General features: G+C 36.8%; 1 protein-coding gene across 2 annotated transcripts in view; it reads left to right on the forward strand.

Annotated features, from left to right (window-relative positions):
• Positions 1-1,360: 1,360 nt before the first annotated feature.
• The window catches only part of LOC129724209 (somatomedin-B and thrombospondin type-1 domain-containing protein-like), an 84,462-nt gene continuing 60,998 nt past the window's right edge, over positions 1,361-24,824 (forward strand). The window contains exons 1-2 of one of the 2 annotated variants that reach the window (XM_055678909.1): positions 1,361-2,182; positions 12,415-12,487. The gene's annotated coding sequence lies outside the window, so the exon portion shown is untranslated. The remainder of the gene's footprint in view (positions 2,183-12,414; positions 12,488-24,824) is intronic. The other variant, XM_055678910.1, reaches the window with a different exon arrangement.

The following is a 24,824-nucleotide window of genomic DNA, read 5'->3' on the forward strand; positions in this document are numbered from 1 at the left end:
GGCTGCGAAGTCTGTGTATAAATAAACAGAAGGTCAAGTTCCGAATCGGAATGTAGCACCGAGGCTTTACTTTGCTTTGCTTCATTTCAAAACAATTCACTCCTCCTAAGAATATTACATTCTCCGCTGGTGATGCCATAAGGCGTCGCAGGACAAGTAAATTTGAATCATTTAGCACACCCATTTGCTCCAAAGCACAATTTGAACAGAGAAACATTCACGTTTTAAAGTATCTCCCAGTAAATTAGTCAGCCTATACACCAGAGAGACGCCGAGACACTCACCGTTAAGGCAACTGTCAACATCAAAACGGGCGATCTGTATAATTTTGCATTGCCGTTATCCGTTTTGATGTTGACAGTTGCCTTAACGGTGAGTGTCTTGTCATTTCTCATATCTATAGGTTCACTACAGTAAATGAAAATAACTGAACATTGCTGAAGACTCACTTATCATTAGTCAGCCTATACACCAGAGAGACGCCGAGACACTCACCGTTAAGGCAACTGTCAACATCAAAACGGGCGAGTTGTATCATTTTGCATTGCCGTTTTCCGTTTCGATGTTGACAGTTGCCTTAACGGTGAGTGTCTTGTCATTTCTCTAATGTATAGGTTCGCTACTTATCATAGAACGCCACGTATTGAAAGCGACACATACAATTAAATGACCGTTACTGTCACGCCACCGCCACATAACAGGAAATAAAACTCGAATAATTGCTCTATTTGTCAAAATGATGGATGATGTGCTCAAAATCAGCATTATTTCTATCGCGTTCGAAAACGTGGCCGCTATCGATCATGACCACCCACAACCTGGCTTAGGATTTGTTGCATCGGTGCTTCATGCTGTTACGATGGCTTGACCTGCCTCCGGTCCGGCAATACATGTTCCATTGAATAATGTTCTAGACTATCTTTTATAGAGATGCTGCTGTTACTGACCAGTTGGGACAGACAACAGCTGGAAAGAACTATCATATATCATCAACTGGTCCATCTTTGATGTCGAATAGACTATGAGCTTCTACACGCTCTTATCCTATTTTTCACTCGTTCTCTGTTTATGTCTGACTGCCTATCTGTTCGGCCAGCGTCACAAACAGGCTACGTACGGTGCAAAGAAAAATGGTGTAATGTCTAATTCCCCGTCTGTGCCGCTTTGGCTTTGAGTTGACGCTTATACAGTTGTACGTCAGCCAACTGAGAATGAGAGAATCTCCCGTTTATGCTCTACGTACATCGGTAGGCGGCAGGAGTTAAACTCAGGTGAGCATGGAGCTTTTCATGTTTAATGCTTCTCAACAGGCGAAACCCAAATGTGTTAAGATCTGTATGCTGCACTTCTGGAAGTCTCACATCATTGTTCATCTGTACGTTGTTGCGTTCGGTTGTGTTTAATGTACGGAATTAAACGCGAGATTATACTCTTCCTTGCGTGTCCAGTAGCTCAAGTAGATTGATGTTTTTGCGATTAAGTCTTTCCAATTCGTTTCTGATATCGTACTCATTCGCTCCGAAGGTTTGCCACTTTGTGTTGGTGCTGCCCTAATCAAGTGGAAATATTAAACTGGATTGTGGTTAACGTCATCGCTTCCTTAGCATAGAAGTTCAACGCTCTTGTAGTTGACCGGATTGCGGAGCAGCAAACCCCGCGATAGAATTTCTCCGGCGTTGCGTGGGAGACAGTGAAAACTTGATTCGCAAACCAAACCATCGGTAGCTAAGTGCAAGCCAAGAGAACAAACTTTTCCGTCAATTAGCTTAGTGAGGAATAAATTCTTTAGGATTTTATTTTCGGTGCATATTTTTCGGCTGTTAGCCGTTAACTGGATTCGTTCTAATCCGTTCTACAGGCGGTGAAGTGGCGATATTAAAATCAACAAGCAGAAAAAAAGCATAGCCGGGAAAATAAAACGTAGGGTGTGTTAAAACGGTGCAAAGTGTGTTTTTGTGTTCGCGCGGGTGAAGCAAACGCAAAGGAAGAGTTTTATTGCCTGCCTTGTTTGCTGTTGGTGAAACTGCAAACAAATATTATTTTGAGTATTTCACGCCGCTACTCATTGAACAGAAGTGAGTCGTGTCTCTCGGTCCGACTTTCGCCTTATTCGACACCTGCGAGCTGCGTTTGCGTTGCTGGAAGTCGGGAGATGAACTACAGCCGCTGATTTCACCTTCCGGTTTGTGTCAATTTTGGTTACTTTAAATTTTATGTTAATTTCGTATAAAATATGATTTTTTAAACATTTGTGAGTACAAACAGGATATATTTTCATTTATTTGGTTGAGGATTTGCTTGTAGTAATGCCCCTAAAGTGTAATCGTAGTATTATACTTTTGTTCCCTAAATAACCATGAACTTTACGATTTCTTCTAAAAAAAGTCTAAACAAAAGCTCTGACACACAGTTATGTTTGCAGAAAGTAGACAAACTTAGACGACAGACAAGCACCCCGTATCAATCATTTGATAGAAAACACAATAACCGTTTGAATAATCTTTTCAGCATTCTACAATGAATTATACACAAAAAGGCATAATAAGGGAAACCTATCGCTTTTGTGTGAATATTGAGAAACCAAAACAAACGATTTTTGTTCCATGAAAATGTATGCAAACACAAAGACTATGAGACCACCCTACGAGAAATAATATACAGTCTCTGCGTGGCATTAACTTTGCGGAGTATTTCTACGTTTTTATAAAGAAGTGTGATAAATTTCGTTACCACACATCGTATAGTGCAGTGTTCGTTAGTTGTTAGTTGTTACCTGAATTCCTTCGTTATCCCTTCTATCTATTTCTAGACATATAATGAGATGCTAGCGCGCATGGAAGGTTTAAAACCCGGTTGCATGGTTCATATTAAGTCAAAAGCACAGCGATGAGAACTCGTTAAGGTTAAATTAAAGCGAGATGTGTGGTTTTAATTATGATGCTAAAAATATACTATATTACATTACAGGATAAGAATAAATATCACTATAGAACCGTATTGGTAACAAACTTATATGTTTGATAGTTTCTTTTAGTCCTGTTGAAATCCAAAAAAAGTTATAACGTTTTGTTTCTTAGCTTGTATTATTTTACTACGTTTAACGTAATACAATAATACTAGTACCAATCATTTGGCGATACAATATTTCGGTAAATCATCGGTCACATATTTTCATCAAAGTAAGAGTTTGGAATATACGTTAGGATATGTATAAAATTACAATTAAAAAAGCAAAGCCTTGGTGCTACATTCCGATTCGGAACTTGACCTTCTGTTTACTATACACAGACTTCGCAGCCAACCGTTAAGTGTACAGGACAATTGCGGGGCTAGCGCTACGATCCTACTGACACTAACAGTCTCTCCCGAGACAAGACTCGAACCTACGACGACTGGCTTGTCAGGCCAGCATCGTTCCTCGAGACCAGCTGGGGAGCTATTACAATTATGCGAGTAAATAATTGCTGGTGTGGTTTCATCAATGCATACTTTATATTACGATAAAATTTCCATTTCCTATTAACTCCCTATCAGTTATAGTCATTATTATTTTACCGTCATTTAGCGAACTTTATTGAAGCTTAACTGTATCCTAAAACGAGCATATTCGTGGCAACTGAAAACAATTTTCAGTTAATTTTGACTGCTCTTCGGACGATCCGAGATGAAGCGGATTAATAAACCTATTCTCAAACTCTCTCTATACAACTAATTATTAACAACTACCCAAACATATAGAGATGAATAATGCGAGTGAATTATGCATAAGCCTGGCAGGAGAATAGTGAATACACGGGGTAAAATGAGCAACCTTTGTTCTAACTAAACACCTGAAAAAGAAATAAAATATAAAAAGCGCACCGTTTCCAGAGCTGCTGAACAGTTAATCTCAAAACTCCACTTTTATTCCTTTGAAGTAGATCTATACATTGAATAGACTGGATTCTTTTTTTATGTGATTGATGCGTCCGCGCAAAAAAAAAATCTTCCGGGTTATGGTCGAATAGGAAAAATGTTCAAGTGTGTACTATATCATGTACTGTACAATTAGGGTAATTGATGGCATCGTATGTACTATTAACTGGTTTAGTTTGATTCACTTTTTTGCGTTTATTTAACTTAAAACTGAACATAGTTACTTTCCACTTTTTTTTTCCAACTCAACATATATATTGATTTTTTATTCTGCCGAAAAAAACCTTCGCAAAACATATATTTAATAACCATTTGTTTCACGTTATAAATCAATTCAAATCAATCGATTTGTTCTCAGATAGTAAACCAGGGAGTTATGGTAACTTCTATGCCATCACAACATAGTACGTGCTTACAATGCAATCCTACGCGCATTCTATATATCTACAGAAAGGATATCATTAGTATTAATTTGCCTTGGAGAATGCTAAACAGATGGTCAGGATGCCGCATATATTTTTAACGACGGTGTAGTAGAGTATGTTTTATTCCAATTAGTTTTAATAAGGGCAGATTGACGAAAATAATCCAACAACTATGGGAATACAGTCAGGTTTTTTTTTACGCGGGGGATACGTACCTCGTAAAAAAACGCGTAATTCAAAAATCCGCGTAAAAAAAACCGCGTAAATTCAAAAATCCGCGTAAAAAAACCTCGTAAAAAACCGCGTATAAAAAAACCACGTAAAAAAAACCTGACTGCATGATAGTGGTGGCCGATAATAGAACAGATTTGCAATTAGTTTTATGATTTCAGTTTTTTCCTATTGTAATTATCTTAAACTAAGCAATTTCACGACAAATAACTCTATTCACTACACTGTTCTTCGCTTCTCTGAATCGAGCGCTGCAAAATTGACTTGTCATTGTCACAGCTTTCAACGCGAGTCTAAACAAAATGGCTGAACGAGTGACAGTTTTGTAGAATTAATTATCTCATGTCACTCTTGTGGTTCAAATAAAGAAATCTAATACACTAGTTAAGGTCTTCTGTAACACGGGGGATGCGTTTCAATTTGTATGAGACCGCGTATAAGACTTTTTAGAGTTGAAAATATAACCAAGAAAACCGTCCTAAAATGTTTGAACCTCTTTTGAATAAAAAGATGGACATTTTTTCAGATAATGATAAAAAAAACTTAGACAGGTAGTTGAGTTTGATAAACTTTCTATGGAAGGTAATTATATTAGCTTACTTCTAAAAAAATCTACGCTTTTGCGAACGGCCTTCCTGAAGCTAACCGGAACATTCGCCATGGCGGATTACAAAATGCGTGTAAACATGTTTTGAAGTTCTTTCTTCGTTTTATTTATCAATTCCTCCTAAGTCGCCACAAAATTGTTGTAGTAAATCCAATCGCTCCATCTCCTCCAACGATCGCTGCATGTAGTGGGACGACGCCAGATCCGGTCAGCATACGGCGTCTTCGCGTTAATGGTAAGCCCTGTACTCAAAAAATGCACCATTTTTATCCGTGTGTAACTTTTTTGTCCATGGGTAAAAACGGATGAGAAGCTGGGTATAACTAGTTTGGAGTGTATTATTTACATGTGCAAAATTTCATAACAAGCGGTTCCGTGGTTATTGAGACATCATCTAAACAAGAAGAAAATCGCCAGAGCATTTTGTGCGCCGTTATGGAAATTCTGACTGCGCTCATGAGATGGATCGGAAGACAACTGGGAATCACCCATACAACTGTGTCTCGGGTGGTAAAATCGTTTAAGGAGTCCCAGCAGACTGTGCGGCGGGTTGGAAGTGGAAAAAATTGAAAACAGCTGACCCTGTGAAGGCCCGGAAGGTGTTCGATTATTTAAAGCGTAGTTCGAACCTTTCGATTCACGACGCGGCTCTGAAGTCAAAGTGTTCCGCCTGGTTCGTTCAGTAAACCATGAAACAAGTTAGGCATCGTATATTCAAGGTGCGGAAAGCACCGAACCGGCGTGATCAACAAAACACGGAGGCCAAACCCCGCACAAGGAAGCTATATCGAGAGTGGTTAACGAAACCGATGTGTGTGGTTATGGATGACGGAACCTACATCAAGGCAGACGCAAAGCAGATATCGGGGCTGGAGTTCTACGTCTCCAAATCACGGTTTGATGTTCCGGAAGACGTTAGAAAGAAGAAAGTGGACAAATTCGCCAAAAAAAACTTATGCCAATGCGGTAAACTGAGTAAACTGTAAATCACAACGGGTACCATCAACTGCGAAATTTACCGCACCGATTGCCTCTAGAAGCGTCTGACATTATTTTGGCCGCACCTGGTATCATACCATTACGCGCGATCGATGTTGGGTTAGTACAGATACGATACGTTGTTTTTGTATCAGCCACATTTCATGTAAACTATAGTGTTGCTTGAAATAAATAAATTAATAAAAAAATAAATAAAAACCGCCAACCCCTTGAATTGACCAGAGCTTCATCCAGTAGAAAGATTTTAGGCCATAATGAAGGCCAAGATTCAAAAATCGGCCAAGGTGTTTTAGAACCAGTTGGAGTTGAAGATAGAATGGATGGAAGTGACCAAAAAGTTTGGCTCCACCATTGCACAAAATTTAACGAGGGGTCTCAAGGGAAAGGTGCGGGCTTTCAGCGATGGAGAGGAAATTGAATAAGTAGTTATGCCGTAACATAATCCATATGTATTGGTTCATTCCCTTGAAACGTCAAAAAAGTCCGATTTGAAATAACACGAACACTTTTGTCTGGTGCGGCCTAATTTCTTGATGAACGACGCAATACACAGGCACTTTACAATATAAATTTCTCCTTTCTCCGTAAAATACGAAGTTCCCTGCCAGTCGTTGCCATCCACAGTGAGCGCACGCAGCCATGTAGCCACTTTTTTCTCGGTCTTCCTCTTCATCATCCTTTGGAGCTTTTTGTCGCTCAGAGTCGTCGGCCGTCCGGAACCGTACTTTCTTTTGATGCTTTTATTGTTGTTCAATGGTGCCAAGAAATTGTAGATGCTGGAACGGGCGTATCCGGCGTCCACAAAATGCCGCACGATGTCCGTTTGCGACGCGGTGGGGTAGCGTTCTTTAAACGCGCAAACTTCTGAACGGAGTAACTTCACTGTATTCGCCAACAGGGTTATAAATTCGACTGCTAGAGCTATCAAATTTTTTCAGCTGACTCATCCAGGTTAATATGATTAATGCTGTAGTTTCGTTACTATGATTGGTAGTTTCGTTAGTGGGTGTGAAGGCAAACCCATGTAAAATCGGCAAATTTTGTCAATTTTTTAATGCAAATGTCGGTGATCAATCTAGAGATCAAACTTTACACCAAAAATTGTGAATCTTTTTGAAAACGGATACATGATTACTTTTGACTCAGAACGCAAAATGTGATTGAAATAAAGTCGATATATTATACCGTTTATGAGTAATGAATGAGTAATGTGTAATGTGGATTGGAATCTAAGTAAAAAAATTGAATGACAGATTTCGCACCAACTCTACTGAGGGGCTGGCAGCAGCCGCTTAGTTTAGTAAAGCCTACACACCCACAAAGTTTTATTGAAATCTAAAAGGTTTTAAACTAATGAATACTTCTATACTAATCAATTGTTACTTCTTCAACTATTATACTAATCAATTGTTACTTTATTAAAATCGATTTCAAAACACACATATTAAGAATATCTGTATGAGCCTGACATGCCATTATAAGTTGTACTAGAGTACGTTATTGACAGAGAAAGAGTAGCGAGTAAAACTTTCTATCCCGTGCTCACGAAACAGTCAGGATTGCATAACATTGTGGTTTCTAACGTACTTGAAACGAGTTCTTCTACTGGCCCGAAAATAGCAGATGAACTTGATTTTCACGACTAAATATTACTTTATGCTTTGCTTATTTTGCGAAACTCGAGATTCTATTTACAATACAATCTAATACATTTTGAACAAAGCTCCGAATTTTACTGATTTTACGCGTAACGAAAAGGCTTACACAAGATTTACATACCTAAATACCTAAAAAAAATCAAACAAACAATGCCAAGCCTGCCAAATCTCCGCATCCCACAATTTAATTGGCTAGGAAGTTTACGTCGACGCTATCCCACCAAAATAAAGCCTATTATTTGGCATTAAACACCTTCCTGTTTGCTCCACTAATCATCGGGTAGGCGAATATTTGAACCGAACCATAAATCAGCACCAAAACGTGCTGACTTCAGCTGAACACGAAAGATGAAGCATAAATCGAAATGCGTACAGATCGCAACGTCGACAATGAATGGCTAAAAAGTTCAACGAGACTGTAAATACAATAAAACTGAAAATTACAGATCATCAAATTATGAACTTAAGTAGAGAGGAACATCCAAACTGATTGCTTGCTCATTTATCAATCTAGAGATCAAACTTTACACCAAAAATTGTGAATCTTTTTGAAAACGGATACATGATTACTTTTGACTCAGAACACAAAATGTGATTGAAATAAAGTCGATATATTATACCGTTTATGAGTAATGAATGAGTAATGTGTAATGTGGATTGGAATCTAAGTAAAAAAATTGAATGACAGATTTCGCACCAACTCTACTGAGGGGCTGGCAGCAGCCGCTTAGTTTAGTAAAGCCTACACACCCACAAAGTTTTATTGAAATCTAAAAGGTTTTAAACTAATGAATACTTCTATACTAATCAATTGTTACTTCTTCAACTATTATACTAATCAATTGTTACTTTATTAAAATCGATTTCAAAACACACATATTAAGAATATCTGTATGAGCCTGACATGCCATTATAAGTTGTACTAGAGTACGTTATTGACAGAGAAAGAGTAGCGAGTAAAACTTTCTATCCCGTGCTCACGAAACAGTCAGGATTGCATAACATTGTGGTTTCTAACGTACTTGAAACGAGTTCTTCTACTGGCCCGAAAATAGCAGATGAACTTGATTTTCACGACTAAATATTACTTTATGCTTTGCTTATTTTGCGAAACTCGAGATTCTATTTACAATACAATCTAATACATTTTGAACAAAGCTCCGAATTTTACTGAGGCCGCCAGCTTGTGCCGGTGTGATGTGCGGTTAGATGTGTTGTAATATTTATTATCTTTCTGAGAAAATAATAACAACTGGTATGTGGTAAGCTGGTATCTGTGTTTCGACATATTTCAGAAATTTGTGTGATACTCCTCCCGGCTTGATTCACACATCCATCTTGCATATGGTATATTTAATATTGTGTCCATGCCGGTTACATTTTAATACCATGAAAACAAAGCATGAGCTTAGGTATTTGTTTCTATCCCTTGTTATCTGGATGCAATTTAAAATGAAATGTGTATATTCACATTTCTGTATAGTCACGATGGTTTGAGCTAAAAGTAATGATAGACAGACATCTCAAATTTGCTAGTAGTCTAATGACAATATAATTTATCGAAGCAAAAATAAAGTTGAACATTGGGTCGCCAATTGGCAGTGATTTAAAAAGAAATCGTTTAGCAAAAAGTAAAATCAAAGCTGGGTTAAATATATAAATGCGCAAATGATCAGAGGCTTAAAAAGAGATAAAAAAAATTGTTTTTCGACACTAGAAAAAAATTTAACACTCAAACGTAAATCGACCCGAACAGAAAAATGAAAAGAAACAAAAATGGTTTTCGAATATAATCGTCAAGGTAAACGTGCAATACAAAGAAGTCGCAAGTAGCTACAAACGAAATTTCTAAAGTAACTGTCGACTAAACCAAAATGACTACAAATTCTGTTTGGCAATGTTAAAATGAAAACAAATCATTTTAGACATATTCTACTACATGTTACTTTATTCCTATTGATTTTTCTTATACAAAAGATAGAATTCTACTGTCTTGATCCGTCGATTTATTTTAGTACAGAAATAGGTCAACCATCAAGCCTCTGTAAGAATCTACGCTGTGTCTTTGAGAGCGAAGAGCTAACCGAACTATTCATAGTCACAATAAATCTTAGGTGTTAATCCAGTTCTAAAGCTGCTGTTAGCATTCTGTTTGCAGGTTTTAGCTCCACTAGATAGTCTAGTTTTGCCACTAGCGTAACTAGAGTTAAAACGCAGGGTAGGCGCATGATACAATATTAAAGTAATTTAGTTTTAACTTAACTTCTTCTTTTGTTTGAACGGAATATTGATATATTTACTTTATTTCATTTACAGTTGAAGTAAGTGGAATGTTTGTCTTAAGCTATTATATTACTCATTGTTGCTTGAATAGAACTCTGTATGAAAGAAAGATAATCATCCACCTGACATCACATGCCATAATTGTATTACGATTCGAATCTATGACTTCTTGTACAATGAGCAAAGTTTAAGCGAAATTATAAGCTTCTGGTTCATATCTGGATGTATTTTATCTTGTTGAATTATTGATTCAGTAAACTCAATTTTGTCACGATTCGCACAACTTTTGCATGAAGTACCATGAAATAACGTAGCTCAAGCAACACTGAATGAATTTTCAGAGTAAGCGAACTCGCTAATAATATACTTTCTGGAAATAGCAGAAACGTCTCTCATCCTGGCCACTCCAATGAATTTGACATTATGCTTCTGCAGACAGCGCGCGGTTCGTTTTCGCAGACTCAGCCAAATAAATGATTCACCACTGCTAGTAACCAAAAATGAGCAGACAACCAACCGACATGGTTTCCTGGTGAGACAGCGGTGTAAAAGAATAACATTTTTGGATGCTAGAAATTTGTCGTCGCTGTTGTCGTCGTTTGATGGCAGAGCCAAGATGGCGAGGAGAGCCAAAAACCATCATGCCAAACGACAACGATGAACGACTGTATCTAAATCACTCTTAAAAGGGCCTCTTAGAAAGATAAAGAGACGGCAGTTAAAAATCATTGCTCCCTAGCCGCAGAACGTGCTGAAATTAATTAAAGAAAAGATCTCTTGTTTACTTTATTTGGATTGGATGTATCGTGCCGAAAAAGGTGCAGACCGAAACGAAGCAGCCCCGACGGAACATTTGGTGGCAAAGGGTTTAGCAGGCGAAAATGTGTGATGATCGTTTTTTATGATAATCCGGATTATGCTGTGCTACTTTTCGCCATACAAACTCGCCCCCGGTAGTCTGTAGGCGTAAGTAAGTCATCTGAGAGCTGTGTTAAATTACGTAAAAATAATGCTGATTGATGACACTGGAATGAATGATGTTTATGCAAGCGTTGACACATGCCTACTTATCGTCTCTAATGGAAAAGGCATAAGATTTTATTGCTGGAAGTTTTATTATGAAGGTATAGGTACCTACCTATGCGAACGCAAAATGTACGCCGTCAAGTGCTACAACATTGCAAATAAACAATGTTGAATAACATATTATTTTGTTTGCCATAAAAGTGATCGTTTTGGAGTCGTCTTAAGTTGGGTTTGGAATAACCGCGTGTTTTTCTGCATGTCGTTTCTGTCTTTTTTTGGCATGAATCTTTTTTTTGGCATAAATCATGCAAAAGATTTTACAGGTGAATTTTTTGATATCGCTCTTGACTTTTTGGTGTCGGTTTTATTTTTGTGTATTCCACATTAAATGTGTTTTTTACACAAATTTCTGAATTTTTGCGTTTTTATACACGGTACTTATCCTCGCGCGAATAAAATCCCTAAGAAAATCCCTAAAGTGACACTCATATTGTGATGTTTTCTTTAATTGCAAAACTTGAACCTGTTTCTCATTAAAAAGGAACATAATAGTATTATTTCGTAAGCTTCACATTTGTATTAGGATTATTGAACGCAAAACTGTGCTTTCTGGTGATAGAATATGGGATTAGCCCGCGTAACGAAAAGGCTTACACAAGATTTACATACCTAAATACCTAAAAAAAATCAAACAAACAATGCCAAGCCTGCCAAATCTCCGCATCCCACAATTTAATTGGCTAGGAAGTTTACGTCGACGCTATCCCACCAAAATAAAGCCTATTATTTGGCATTAAACACCTTCCTGTTTGCTCCACTAATCATCGGGTAGGCGAATATTTGAACCGAACCATAAATCAGCACCAAAACGTGCTGACTTCAGCTGAACACGAAAGATGAAGCATAAATCGAAATGCGTACAGATCGCAACGTCGACAATGAATGGCTAAAAAGTTCAACGAGACTGTAAATACAATAAAACTGAAAATTACAGATCATCAAATTATGAACTTAAGTAGAGAGGAACATCCAAACTGATTGCTTGCTCATTTATCTGAAGCGGAAGATTTTGTTATGGTAGAACAGCTAGTTCACCATCCAAAATCAATAAACCAACAAGTTGCAATAACAGAGAGCTAGAAGATTGGGAAAAAGCACCGGCAAAGACCAAAGCAAATAGATACTTGAAACGAAAAATAATCGTTTAAAGCCAGATTAAATCGAATTTGTGGCGGTGTTGTAATTTTGATACCTTTTCGTTTCGTTTCAGTTGGATTCATTTTCATTCCTCTATCCATGCTTGGTTCATGTCGATGAAAGCAACAGGAAACTCTCGCTCATTTGTGAGTATTTTTTTCTCAATTTCATTCGATCGATTTATCATAAGCTCCGGTCCCGGAATCAAATCAAGAAATCCTTGGGAGGATTATACGAAATCAGTGATACGTAATGCGTTTGAACTCAGCGATTGCACGGTCCCGTTGGCACGCCCTGCTTGTCCCAGGGTCAAGTACCAGACGGACAAATTCCATTTTCGTCTCTTTATACCTCATATATTTTAGTTTTTTGCGCCCTCCTTCGTGATCAGTGTGTCTCTGTTCGAGTTATTTTTATTTCTCGGAATCGACGGTACAACCCGACAGGCATGCAAAATCAGTTCCCAACGAATAATGAGCGTTGTTAAGAATCTGGAATGGTTTTCTTCGTGTTCTTCGGCACATTCCAGCAGAATTTAGTCGCCGTGATTAGGCATTAAGCGATATGGCGTTACTCAGAATAAATTCAACTTTAATTACGTATTTTCTGAAATATTTTTATAATTTGATGCTACGCTACTTATAATTCATTGTAAAAAAGGTTTATGAGGGTTTATGAAAAGTCGAATTTAAAAATTCATTTTGTTGAATCTGGACGTCTTATTTTCACGAAATCACATCAATAGATTTACTGATATTTGCCTCATTTCGCGAAAGTTCATTCATCGTTTGCGAATGCATTTTTTTAAAACAAAACTCCTGAATGATGTAAATACGAGTATCATACAAATTGTGTTCTGGTTCAGAGTTTCCGATAAAATTTATGATTAAACTGGAATAATACTGAATAAAAAATTAGACAAACTAGATTACCAAAAACATGAAAAAAAATAACGAAAATATTTATTGTGAGAGAGCTTCTTTGACTGAATCCAGTGTAAGTTTTGAATACAGCAACCAAATAGATATTACCTTGCAAAAAGTCACTTCTATTTATCAGAACTCATTCCGTTTTGTAAAATAATAGACTGAAAATTTTCCTTAGTTGAAGCAGAACTTAAAAGTGCGCAAGTATTTTTCATAAAATTAGGATAATTTTTTTCCGTTCATATTAACTTTCAACAAAAGTACTGATGCTACATTTTATTACGTTGAACGTTGAAGTTTAAATTTCCAATATCTCTGAATTCGCTATCTTTTGTTAATTATTCGAACAATTTTTAAACTACTACATAATAGAAATATATTTGAAGAATGCCGCCTGTATATAACATTTTTGATATTGATCGTTTTTATGTTTATATAACACATATACTGCCGTTCCAAGCATAGTTGTCCCATGTTCTACACAAACCTTATGCATGCTGGGACAACTATGCTTGGAACGGCAGTATATGTGCAGGCAAACTTCGTTTCGCTCATTTTTTTATTTAAATGATTTCAAGTTCAAACATTCCATTTTCAGCTGCTTTCCGAAAAAAAAGTCATCTAGGGGAACTGCTACATTATTCATCTCAGCCCATATATTCATCTCATACAACATGCAAACACAATTGAAAACAGAAAAAACGCATATTTTCTAACTAAACTAATCCGCTAATCCATGGAATATATTCTTCTTAGTTCACTTTAGATTCCTCATAGAATATAATCCTCAAAAACTCACTTGAAAGCACTAAATTTGATATTATAGTCGGGCATCTGCACTCGAAAACTCATTTAATTCAATCATTCAGAAAACAAAATTCGCGCATTGCTCTACACGGCTACAACGGGACTCGTTCAGCAGTCAACCAAAGTTTTTTTCATCACTATTAGACCCCTTTTATTTTAATCACTAAACAAAATCACTCACTACACTAAGAATACTTTAATCTTTGAAATGTTTACCTCAAATTTCCTAAAACAAGCTTGAATTAGCAGAATTATATGAGATGAATTTCTACAATTCCTAAATTTCATCTGTATGTATTTTCATTTGTTTTCACTGCGTTGAAGAAAATCAAAAGTTGCCAAATCAGTTTCTGTTATTACGAAAAAATCATACTGAAAATGTTGAATTATTCCGACATAATTGACATAAATCTACAGCACTGTACTGCCCATAATCGCATATTTGTAACATTTGCAAAATTGGTTGTTCGAGCAATTCGCACTTTTATATTTTGACCTTAAATGCATTGTTACTAATATATTCTCGCAAATAGACACTTTAACTAAACTTAGTATCATGAAAAAAGCACTACTTTACACTATGTATACATTGAATATTACTTTTGAAGTCAAATTGGTTGAAATTTTTGCAATGATACATTTATGCCGTCACTTTCAAGCTACTTTTGGAATATATCACATGGAAAAAGAAGTTTTTCATGTATTCAACAAGCATGAGCTGAACATCAGAAACGGATCACCGGTGGTTGGTTACCGGACCAGAATAACTTCCGAGTTCCAAAGGATGCAGATGTGGATTTGGATGGAAACTTTTTTGACAAAAAAGTTGAAAAAGTTAAGTAGTGTGACAATTATGCGGTTATTTACGCTATGTGACAAAACAACTTGGTATTTTTTACGACTTTTTTCACACAAACATAAGCATATTTTTCCAGATGTAAAAAGTACATACTATTCTAAGCATTTCCCAATGAAAAGCACGAAATCCATAAAATGTCGAATGTTACAATTATGCGATCACAGGCAGTGTAGTGGTCACCTAGGTTACCAATTTTGCACGTAAACAACTGCAGCGGATATCTAGGTAACCTACTAAGACGGGCTGAGACTACGTTCATTCATGATAATGTGTTTCATTCATGATTAACAGTGTGATGAATATGGAGGCATCGTGAGATGAATAATTGAGCAGTTTTGAGATGGATATGGAAGCGTTGTGAAAAATAGTTTGTTTTACAAAATTCAGGATAAATCTAGTTCATTTTACTAAATATACATAGCTGAACGACTACATATGAGCACGTAAGCATATTTACTATATTTGTTCAATGATTTCGTCTGAGGTCGATATTTGATTTGTGGTCGATTTTTGGTTTCTGTGCAGAAATACCCGTATTGGGTGGTATTTGGTCACTTTCAGCTGTTTTTCAGAAACAGGAAGTCGCCATCTTAAAATAAGAAACAGTTAAATTAGTTAGAAACAGGTTAAATTCTGGTTTCTGTGCATCATCACGATTACGGAAATACCCATATTCAGTGGTATTGGGTCACTTTCGGCTGTTTTCCAGCCCTCCCCTCCTTCCAAAGTAGGGAGGGATGGCAAACCATCATAGAAACATTTTTCACTTTCAAAAAGCTTCACATGCCAAATTTAGTTTCATTTACTCGATTAGTTCTTGAGTTGTACAGAAATTTGTGTTTTGCCTTTCTCCTAGAAAGGTATAGCAATCACTTGCAAAACCGAAGGTATAAAAGTGCTCCAAAGGGCCGAATGGCATATATCACTCGACTCAGCTCGACGAGCTGAGCATCTTCTGTATGTGTGTGTGTGTGTGTGTATGTGTGTGTGTGTGTGTGTGTGTGTGTGTGTGTGTGTGTGTATGTGCAGATTTTTATTCTCACTCACTTTTCTCAGAGATGGCTGGACCGATTTTCATGAAATTTATTGCAAATGAAAGGTCTTGTTGCCCCGTAAGAACCTATTGAATTTCATTGTAATATTTAGCTTAGAGGTTATGTTTAAAAATGTGAAAATCATGAAACATCAATATCTCAGAAACTACACAACCGATTTGAACAAAATTGATTTCAAAAGAACGTGCTACCTAGAAAACCCTTAAGTTTTGAATTTCATAAAGATTGAACTTGTGGTTCAAAAGTTATGAAAAGAAACGTGTTCTGAAGACTGTTTAATCTCACTCATGTTTCTCAGAGATGGCTGTACCGATTTTCATAAAATCAGTATCAAATGGAAGGTCTAATTGCCCCATAAGACCCTATTGATTTGTTTTGCAGTCGGACTATTACTTTGCCTGTTATGTTTAAAAATGTGAAATCCAGCTATGCAAAGGAACATATTCCGAAGACTACTTGGACTCACTCACTTTTCTCAGAGATGGCCGACCCGATTTCCACAAAATTAGTGTCAAATGAATGGTCTAGCTGCCTCAGAAGACTCTATTGAATTTTACTGTAATCGAACTGTAACTTCATTTGTAATGTGCCGACTTGTGGAAATCACGAAACTTCATTATCTCAGAAACTACACAACCGGTTTGATTATTATTATCAGATGAGCGGGCTAGTTAAGGGTTAACTGATGAATTATGATTGAACACGTGGTTTCAAAGTTTGGCTGCCCTACACGTTCCCATTTCATTTGATTATAATCGAACTTAAGCAACCGTTATGTATTAAATAGTTAATAAAACAACGAAAGTCTATTATCTCAAAGACAAAAACATGACTTATTTGAACATAACTAGTGTCATACGAACGAGTCATCTCTCAAACTTACAAATAACAAACTTCATAACAATTTGATATGTGGCTCAAAAGTTATGGAAAGAAGAGAAATTCAAAGACTATTTAAAACTATACCTGCTTTGATCGATATATGTGGCCTCAACATAATTTAAATGTGCTGTCGTACTATTTGAACGTTCCAAGATCATTGATTCCTTGCAGTTTGTTTAAAGTCTGCAAAAGCACGACGAATCGGCCATAGGATATGATCAAAGTCAAATAACAAAAGTTTTGAAATGATTGGTTTTATCGAAATGACAACATCCTCGTCTTTTGGCTTCTGTACATCGCCTTAATTCTGAATATATTCATATTGGATGGTATTCTGTCATTATCAGCAGACTTTCCGGCATCAATCTGACACAAGAAATACCTATATTGGGAGGTATTTTTGGTTGTTTTCCAGAAACTAAAAGTGGTCGTCTTCAAATTCAAAATAGTGTCCAGGGTCAATGTTTGGTTTCTATGCATCATCACGTTTACGGAAATATCCATATTGAGTATAATTCGGTCATTTCCGACTGTTGCCTATAAGTTGCCATTTGGCAATTCAAAATGGTGCCTGAGGTCAATTGTTAGCTCCTTGCATCATTCTGGTTCCAGAGATACTCATATTGGATAGTATTTGTTTATTTTAGGCTGTTTTTCACAAACCGGTAGTCGCCATCTTGGATTTCAAAATGGTATTTAGGATACTGGTTAAAGAAAAACTCATATTGGGTGATATTTGGTCACTTTGGACTGTTTTTCAGAAGCCGAAAGTTGTCATTTTGAACTTTAAAATTGCCTGTGAAATCAATTTCTGTCATCTGGGTGTAATTCTGGTTCCGAAAACATTCATACTGAATGGTATTTGGTCATTTCCGGCTGTTTGTCAGACACCGGAAGTCACCATCTTAAAATTCAAGATTGTGTCTGTGATCAATTCTTAGCTTCTGTTAATCTCTCTGGTTCCGGAGATATTCATATTTAATGGGAATCGTCTATTTCAGACCGTTTTCCAGAAACCGGAAGTTGCCATCCTACCATTCAAAATGTTGTCTGAAGTCGATTTGTGGCTCCAGTGCATCATTACGGCTCCGGAAATACCCATATTGGGTGGTATTTGGTCATCTGCCGCTGTTTTTCCGATACCGAAAGTCGCCATTTTGGATTTCATAATGGCATTTGGACACAATTTCTGGATTTTGAACGGCATACTGGTTAAAAAAAAACTCATATTGGGTGGTATTTGGTCATTTTCTGCTGTTTTCAGAAACCGGAAGTCGCCATCTTAGAATTTAAAATGCTATCTGTGGTCGATTTTAGCTCCTGTGTATTATTCTAGATCCGGATATTATTATATTGGGTGGAAATCGGCCATTTTCGGCTGTTTTCCAGAAACCGGAAGTTGCCATCTTACAATCCAAAATGTTGTCTGAGGTCGATTATGGAACATATTTGTTACCACTAAAAACATTCACCTGCCAATATGGTTCCATTTAGTTGATTAGTTCGCGAGATGTGCAAAAATTTGTGAAGAAACATGTACTTCCAGAAGAGGGAGGGGCGTCAAACCATTATGGACATATTTGTTACCTCTAAAAACATTCACATACCAAATTTGGTTGTATTTTCTTGATTGGTTCTTGAGCTGTGCGAAATATGTGTTTCATTTTCATGAGATCACTCCCTTATAGAAGAGGGAGTCGGGTTTCAAACCATTATGTACATTTTTGTTACCACTAAAAACATTTACCTGCCAAATTTTGTTCCATTTGGTTGATTAGTTCTCGAGATGTGCACAAATTTGTGTTTCATCTAACTATCATGGACACATTAGTTACCCCTTAAAACATCCACATGCCAAATTCGGTTTCATTTGCTTGGTTTGTTCTTGAGTTGTGCAGAAATTTATGTTTCATTTGTATGGGACCCCTCCCTTCCAGAAGAGGGAGGGATCTCAAACTATCATAGGAACCTTTATCGGCACCAAAAACCCCTACATACAAATTTTCACGTCGATCGGCTCGGTAGTTTTCGGGCCTATATGGATCAGACAGACAGACAGACTTGACTGCATTTTTGCCTTTCTCCTAGTTATATGTAAAGATTACAACATCAATATTTTAGAGCCTAAAGAGTGAATATACATTTATCGGATTGAAGCGTTCATGTAAATCTATTTTTACAAATAAAAAATTGAATGAGAAAGGCTGGGTCTGACCGCTAGGGGGATTAATTTAGGTTTTATTTGTATGGGATCCCTTCCTTCCAGAAGAGGGAGGGGTGTCGAACCACAATGAAAATATGTTTTACACCGAAAATTTTCACATGCCATTTACTCGATTATTTCTGGATTAATGCAGAAATTTGTGTTTCATTTGTATGGGAGCCCCCCTCCGTTCTAGGAAAGGGAGAGGTGTCAATCCATCATAGAAATATTTCTTGTTCTTGTGAACCACCATACGCCAAAATGGTTCCATTTGCTTGATTAAATCTCGAGTTATATAAACATTTGTGTTTCGTTTGTATAGGAGCCCCTTGCAGAGCAGGGAGGGCTGTCAAACCGCCATAGAAATATTTCATGCTTCCTAAAGGGAACATTACACGAAGCAAATATTTGGTATATTCCTCACGGAACTTATTTGCACAGTATTTTCTCTCGGCCAAATATTTTTTTTATGCTATTACACTATAACGAATACTTGTTCTGATTCTGTTTGCTTGAACAGCAGCAAAGCCTTTTTGCTTATTTTGTAGTAAATATATTTGTTGTGCTATTACACGATGCGAATTATTTTCAGAAAATAAACTTACTAGCAAATTGAGTAAATCTAATTTCCATTGCATATCTTGTGTGTCACTCGAGAACATTATTTCTTTGTTTTGGTTGAGGTACGGGATTTGTTTTATTATATTTTTTCACGAAAATTCATTGTTGGTTGGCTTTTTGGTAATTGACTGGCGTAATATAGGATAGGCAAACCGGCTCTTTTTGAAGAACGGGTCTGAACCGCTCACTCAACACTCCGAATCCGCTCATATGAACTCATGGTCCATAAAAATTTCCTCATGATTGTGATGTTTCGGTAAACTTCGGTTTCGTTTGCCATCAGTTTCAGTGCGCTGTGTGGTTCATTAACGGGAGCCGTTCGCACGTTGGATCTTTTTCATAAACCAACTCATAAGAACGGGTCGCGAGCCGTTCGCCCACGCCAGACAATCATATATCCATCAGGAACGACAGGAATCAGAATTGTTGTCAGATGCGTAGCATATTGGTGCGCGATTGGGTCAAACGGCAAACGAGAACGCTTCTTCCCACTCTTCCGAGAGGAAAAACATGAAGTGCCTATTTTACATCAAAAGTTCGAAATTAACTTTCACACCATTTTTAAGTGTGTATCTTCATTGATTAAAAAGCAGCATTCTTATAGTATTTTTAGCAGCATCAGTTATATGAAAATAGATAATAGATTTGCTAGAGTTTGCTCATACCAAATTTCAGTATGAACAAAGAAAAAATGAAAGCAAATATTCGCCCAGTAGCGAATTGACTAGCAAAGAACGACATTAGACGAAGCAAATATTTACTTAATTTTTTGTTTAGCAAATACAACCGCAAATATATTTTTGCAAATAATTGAAGCAAATGTTTCGGTATTTGACGGACAATCAAATATAATCCGTTATTTTACGTAAATATTTGCCTCGGGTAATACCCGCTTTAAGTCAAGTTTGGCTTTATTTGCTCGTTTATTTCTCAAGTTATCAGAAATTTGTGTTTCATTTGTATGGGGGCCTCCTTTTCAGAGAAAGGAGGGGTCTCAAACTATCATAAAACCCTTCCCCGTCTCCAGAAACCTCTACATACAAATTTTCAAGTCGACAGACAGACAGAACTCCATTTTTATATGTATAGATAACATATTAACCTGTCATTGCAATTTATTTTTGATTGATCGATTAACTATCTGGTAATCCCTATTTGTCAGCTTCTATGTATAGCTGATCTTACCTGCCTTTTTTATCTCATGCCATGCAGTCCTTATTCGGCTGTGTTTGTGAGGAGATAGAATACTAAAAAATGCGATTTAGAATTGAGCCGTTGCGGAACAGAGTGATCTAAAGACCATTTTTTTCGAAAATGAGTTTTTTGCATGAACCGCATCTACTCAAGAAACTGAAGTTAGGAAATTATGAAAATTTCTAAAAATCCAGCTTTAAAGCTGATTTATACCGTGTTGAAATTTCGTGGTCGAACAGAGTGGTCTATGTACAAAAACCGGTGTAATACTATCATGTAACACGTAACATGTAGCATATCACATGTGATAAGTAACATGTAATTTGTTCTGTACATGTCACATGTGATATGGAACATGTTACACGTAATGTAACACAAAAAATGTAACATGTGAAATATTATGTAAAATGTAACAAGTTGTGTTACATGTAATGTTACACGTGACGTACATATGACATGTTATATGTATCATATAACATGTGATACTGGCCATTTCATACGAGTTACCATCTTTTTATTGTCATTTACCAGGTTTGTGTACATAGACCACTCTGTTCCGAAACGATTCGAGGATTTTAGTGAATATATATATGAAGTCCTAGTGGTCTATGTACATTGATGAGATAAAATCACCGATTTCGCAAAAAAAATGTTAATTTTATGTATCCCAATGTTAAACCACTTCATGACCTTCATATTAGAACATTTTGATTGAAAGAATCCGTTGAACAGAATTTTATTCAGAGATTTTTCGAAAATTGCTTCTCCTGAACAATTTGCTCGATGGCACATAGACCACTCTGTTCCGCAACGGCTCAATTGTTACAATGATTTTTCAAGTTACAAAGTTTACGTTCTTAAAATATTTCCGAAAACCAATTGAAGCTTGAGTGAAAAAAATCTGGCTAAAACGAGCAAATATACAAAAACTGGAAGATTTTGAGATTAAACTGTTTCACTGGATCACTTGAAAAAAAAAAAAAAAAAAACTAGAAGATCCAGTTTAAACTGGAACATTGGCAACTCTGGTCTGGTTCGTAAACCACACGGTCGTGGAGAGGAGGACGAGTGGAATTTGTCAAAAGACAATTGAAGAGTACGCAGACGAGAGCCAATTTGAAGAGCGGATCTCGTGGTTTTTATTTTTATTCATTTTTGTTTCATTATTGTTATCAAGTAACAGTTTAGTTATTCATTTAGCATTTCATCAAGTAAAAAATCATTATTGTTGTTACTAAAAAGGTGTTCGCAATACTTTTTAATATTAGGTAACAATTTGTTAGAGATTTGAATAACAAAAGTTAAGAAGCGTCTGAAAAGCTATTTGTTTTCGATTAGACAATGTAAACAAATCTTTCAAACGATGTTAAGTGTTTTGAGTAATTTTGATATTGTAAAAAATATAGTAGCTGAAATTAGATTGATAGATTAGAACTCCGAAATTTATGATAGTCATTTCGGTGCTATGCTCAAAAATTCAATAACCAGTTGATTTTTTGAGCATTTTTTTGTGTACCTGAAAGACGTTCGGCGAAAATACCACTGCGCAGAGATAATTGTCTTCTGTAGCTGCCCGATCAATCAAAAATATCAGGATTATAACAAATCTTGATATTTTGTTACGATCTTTTTGTATCAACTTGTGTTCTAAACTTGGTCTAATTAATAGTTAAAATTTCAAAATTTCTATCAAAATTACTTACTGATCATTACAAATTATAGCAAGTTTTGTTAGGTTTTTGGCAGGAAAAGATCAGAATTAGTTAGAATGTATAATGTTTTATTGATTGAATAACAAATTTTGTTATAAATATGCTTTAAAAAAACACACTTTTGAATTATCAAGTGTATGACAACAGAATATGATATAACTCTGTACTTTTTATTATTCTGGCATATCACGAATATTACATGCTTTGTTAATTCTATCAAGTTCAGATATATTTGTGTTAGGTACCCGTTTGTTATAATCGTCTGATCGGGTGGCCCCGATAACTGTGCACAAATTACAAGATGCTCAAACTCATGAATAAGGTTGTAAATCTTTGCCCCAATTCAGTATGGTTGCTTAAACCAGTGACCGTTTTGGGATTGATGTTCCACACCTGGTATGGAGTTAAGAAATAACCTCCAACAAATTGATCCTTGATGAAGTAAGAGCCCCGCAAGAGCAGAGCAAATGCACTGAGCTTTCTGGTTCAGTGTTTCAAAAGCGGCACCGTACCTTGAGATCAGCTGGAAGGTTCTCTATAACCAAGCTCAAGTAAAACATCACATAAACTCACATTCAGTGGCACCGCAAAATGGTTGTTACCGCCAAGAAGTGGCCACCCTCGGATGTGGTTTCATATTTCCTCATGATTGCCTCTAGCAAACGGAAATCCAATATCTAATCAATCCAACTGTAAAACCAATTTGTGTCCCATTTCGACTTGTCGGATCAAATGATTTTGTTCCATCACTGCGTGTTAGCACAGGCGAAAACAGACCGTATCGGCTGCATAACAGCCGTACTCGATGGTACACGAGAAACCATCCATTCTGAAACAGTTTGTGTTCGATTAGTCTTGATTTTGCTGTTGGATTTGCAAGTAAAGTAAAAGCCAATCATGATTTTGACGTTTCTTTTTCAAAAACGTCCTTTGATTTATATACATGCGTTAGTGCTGTGTGCATTCGCTGCACACGGAACCGCAGTATGGTAATATGTACTGCATACCTGCAAAAAACCTTATGGTGGAATATGGGAAGACTATGATGTAGAGCCCACATCGTTGTGGTCAGCGAAATGGTTGTGGTCAATATGCGTGGGTGGTAAAAGAAAGAAAATACAAGACGAGGAACAGAAATCGGAACGACATCGAAGCAAACCTGCATCTCCAACTATCTGTCGGATTGGTCCAAATTAGTGTGTTGCGTTGCGAGTAAATCTGACGCACCCACGAGGGTGTTCATTAAATTTTTCAATTGATAGGTGGATGTTTATGTTCATGTTTACTCAATCAATCTAAAATACTGTTTACGACGCATTTCACTCAGTATTTATTGGAAGTGGGAGAACATGCTTATATCAACAAAGGTGTCCTATATGTATATTCATTGAGTGCTAGTTAATTTAAGAGACGCCCTTTGGAGGGATGGGTTTGGTATGGTCCCATCAATGTGGTTCCGAATGCTACATGGGATTAATGAAAGAAAACTTGATTCGCTGTAGCCAACATGCCGGCAAGGCGAATGCACTTAATGTGCGGCGGATAGCTACATTAATCAAGATGCCATCCAACCCACTACTGGCGAGTGTGTGGGCTATGAGTGTCATGCGGTTGATGGACTAGAAGGTGCTTTTTGCTTCTTTCATTAGTTCCCTCGTCTGCACACGTTAATCGACGATTCACATGCGTTTGTATGAGCCTATGTTGACTTTCGAGGTTAAATGATGGCTTCAGAAATGTGATATATGCTCTACTAATAGACCATTTTAGCCGCAGCGGATAAGTCTTAGGTTTAAAGCTATAGAACTATTTAACACTTTTAGAGCGTATCGGATTTATTCGTCTTGGAGGCTGTTTGATGATGCTGTTATGTGACATCGATTGATTTTTAGAAACTAAATGACCGGATTTTACGCACCCGAGATCAGCAGTCTTTTTTATCTGCTATGCTCTATTCTGCGGAGACAAGCCAGTTTTTACTTCCAATAATAACTGTTATACGATAACTGCGAACACAACTTTCTATTTAACTATTGTAAATAGCTGCATGGTCAAAAAGGTATTGTGCAATTATTACATTACATTTTGTAACGGCGCCACTTGCCGGGAATGGATTAGGCTATGCTGGTGGACGTTGATGCCAAAGTTGGATGGCATGATCAGAATAAGTCGTTCAATACACCATTTTTATTCACGGTTCATCAATCAAACGGAAACTCGAACA

Source organism: Wyeomyia smithii, chromosome 2 (genome assembly GCF_029784165.1).
Source record: "Wyeomyia smithii strain HCP4-BCI-WySm-NY-G18 chromosome 2, ASM2978416v1, whole genome shotgun sequence".
Lineage (NCBI taxonomy): Eukaryota > Metazoa > Arthropoda > Insecta > Diptera > Culicidae > Wyeomyia > Wyeomyia smithii.